General features: G+C 32.6%; 1 pseudogene; it reads right to left on the reverse strand.

Annotated features, from left to right (window-relative positions):
- Nucleotides 1-1,418: 1,418 nt before the first annotated feature.
- LOC147556480 (flowering-promoting factor 1-like protein 2 pseudogene) lies at nt 1,419-1,834 on the reverse strand (annotated as a pseudogene).
- Nucleotides 1,835-3,529: the final 1,695 nt, after the last annotated feature.

The following is a 3,529-nucleotide window of genomic DNA, read 5'->3' on the forward strand; positions in this document are numbered from 1 at the left end:
GTCTTCTTCGGATTTTCGCCACCTTTCGTGTAGAATGGGAACTAAGTATCGCATTGTTGATCCTCACTTAAGCTCAAGTTCGGTACCGGAGGGGGAGTATGATGGAGACAATCAGCCGCATGGACCTTTAGACCGTGGCAATGACGAGCCTCACCGCCTACTCACTAGGTCTAGAGTTAGGAGTTTCCAAATTAAGTATTTTATTTGTTTATAAATTAGGATTAATAGTAATTAAGAAAACTAGAGTTTAGTAATTATTTTATTCTTAGTTTGTGTTTATGTAGAATTGTCTAAAACTCTGTAATAGGAGGTCAGTCTGTCCTTGTTATATACATCTTCGAATATCAATCAAGTTTATCAATATTTTTAATGATCCATATAGTTTTAAATTTACAACGGGAGTATGACAAGTATTTTTAATAGGACATTGTCTATGTGAGTGGGAGCTGAGGTCGGTTCTAGGAGAATGTCATAAAGTTGAATTTTCTAAAACATTTATGAATTCTGGAGTTGCACATGGCGGACATTAACACAACCAAAGAACCAATTAAATGTCTAGAAGAAGTTGTATGTTGGCTATTGTATCGGTTTATAGTACAAGTTGAATAGTTAAGAGATCGATCACTTCCATTAATCAACTAATAAATCCGGCAGTCAAACGCTATGGACAGTTCAAGGCCAAAAGTTAACTTTCCTGACGAAGCTACTTCAACACGAACTCAGTCTGTCTGTCTATATTGTTAGTCTGCATATATATAGTTCACGTTGTTTATAATGTTTCAACTCATGTGGGGCTGTTGCAAATTAGTCCTAAGTGATCATTTTTTTTATGGATTGAAAATACAAATTCAAATTAACTTCTAGCTTTGGTAGGTGCATCTATTGGATGTCAAAACTAAGAAATCAATATCTTCTCAGAGACATTGTAACTTTTCATGTACTCACCCTTAAATTCTATAAATACCCATCTTGTTTCTCATTTTAATAATAATCTTTTGTCTAGTTCTAAAATTGCATGGTTAAAGTAATTGTGAAAGTTTCATACATAATTGGTTCAGAGTTTGTTGAAGTTTGAACTGCTACTAATCCAAGAAGAAAGACCGTTGTGTCTTAGGGACGATTCATCAGTGTAAATCTTTTAACACAAGTGCGAGACAAATAAAGTTTTAAGGAGAGAGTATTCAATACTCGACTCAGTCTAATAAATCATTAATTCTAACTTCGAGAAGTATTCTCTTATTTTATGTTTATTATTATGCAAAACTATTTTTAACAAAACGGAAAACCATAAAATTTGTCCAACAATAGACCCACATTCAAAAACCAAATTATAGTAACATATCGGAAGACGTGGAAACAAGAACAAAACAAAAAAAACTTATAAGAACAAGAAGAACAAAAAGTGGTGAGACGAGGAAAATGAAGATATATATAACCAACTTCGATGGAGATTTGTACTTATATTTATCGTTTTGAATTTGGCAAACTTACATGTCACGGACATGAAAGGTATCAGGGACTTTTACGACAATATCATACATATGTGTAGATTTGAACTTAGAAAAATCTCTTGGAAGCGATATTAGGTCGATGGAGCGTGCTCTATGGAATTGAACAATGTCCGGATCATTGAAATACCTTTCCCATCCTAACCCCATCAAAATGCTTTCAAGGGCACGGTAAGATTTTATAGCTTCACCTGTTGACACATGAACTAATATCTTCTTAGTCACCGGGTTCTCGATAAGCCTGATTACACCATTGTTCTTAAATACCCAAACTCCTGACATTTTTGTCACTTGAATTTTTAAATATAAGAATTTAAGGACTTAGGTTTTAGAGGAAGGAGAAAAGTGGATTGTATGAAGTTTGGTGAGACGTTATGGAGTTTATATATGATTGGGAGATTATATCACGTCTGCTTTTAGTAAAGAATTTAGATAATGTAGGTCCCCTTAGGTTAGAACAGAAGGGGAAAATAAGATTCTTGAAGAGGGTTTTAGATCACAATTCTCTTTTGAACTTTATCTCTAAGAAAGATTCACGTTTGCTCACGTGATGTACACATGAAATGACAATGACATGAAAAACGGTAGGTGTTCGTTATAGGGACTTGTCTTTAGAGTATCGTAACTCAATTAGTAAAGGGATATTGCTCGTTTTAATAAGTAAACATATACCCAAAAAAATTGATAAATCGTCATATATTTACTTTAAAAAGACAACGTTAAAAATATTTTAGTATTTAAAATTAACCCATTAAAAATAATATGTTTTAAATAATAGAAGACCTTCTTTCTCTATCTAAAAACTCGGAACAAATGATAGAACAAAATTTGAAGGAAAATTCTCAGGCAAAATAGCATAAACATTCCCTAACTTTCGATCACTATAGTCAAAACATATTCAATATTTCGACCACTGTGGCCGAAATATTTCATGTTCACTAAAAAAAACTGGCGAAAATTTTGGCGACAAATAAAGGAATAACAATGGTGGCCGAAAATTTCTACTTTTTGAGATATATCTTCACCATCATTTATATATTAAGAAATAATAAAGGGGCTACGTAGGAAAGATATGAGAAGAATTTGGGAGTACACAAGAATATAGTGTTTATAATTCGTGGTTGTTGGTTGTAGAAGATGTTAAAAATATGATTTTGTGCTAAATTTATGGATCTAAGGAAGAAAAACATGAAAATAAAATAAAATTTTGACCCTTGTATTATTTTAATTCTTAGTTTTTATCCTAATATAAATTGTTTTATTCAATTCCAATACTTAAAAATTCCAATTGACAGAGGGACTTAAAATCTGAAGAGATGATATTTGATCTTGTTTTATACCATTTAGTCGAGTCCTTATACTAAATAAATCGAAGTGATATCCAAGGACTCATGGATTGACGATGAAACCTTTTTGTTAAGACCTAAAGCTTTACAGACAATTTGAAGCTCGTCTGTTTCGTTTGGACGTCATTAATGATATCTTTCTTAGATACTAATTTACTTGTGAATGTCGGTTCACTTATTTACAACATTTTTTTATACAGTAAATATTGTATTATTTATCATTCAAAGTTTACAGTATAGAGAAGCAAAGTTACAATATCAAAGTAAAAACCGAAAAATATAACTTTAAGCATACCCTCCCTAATGTAACCTTCATGCATGGTTGTGGTTAAGGCCGCCACGTAAATCTTCTTAAAACTAGCAACCTTCTAGCCAATCCGCGACAATACCCACTAAAACCGTTGTTGTCCAAGAAGGCAATAACATTCAAAGCTTGATTCGCATTGATTCTTTTAGATAGTAATTAATTTGCTTCTTGTACAAACCACGAGGACACCAATCAAAATACACTGAAGTCTTAAACAACTATCTGGGTTCACAATGTGTACGCCTTTGACCTGCACCGATGATGTCATAAACAAGTCTGAATTTCTTCTAGCAATTTTTATACCATTGCACTTCCTTATATGGATTTGCCAATGCAATGAATTCCGGTACTGCTGTTGAATTACAAGT

This window comes from Eschscholzia californica, unplaced genomic scaffold, assembly GCF_041429995.1.
Source record: "Eschscholzia californica isolate CP2 unplaced genomic scaffold, dmEscCali1.0.p SCAF_2, whole genome shotgun sequence".
Classification (NCBI taxonomy): Eukaryota; Viridiplantae; Streptophyta; class Magnoliopsida; order Ranunculales; family Papaveraceae; genus Eschscholzia; species Eschscholzia californica.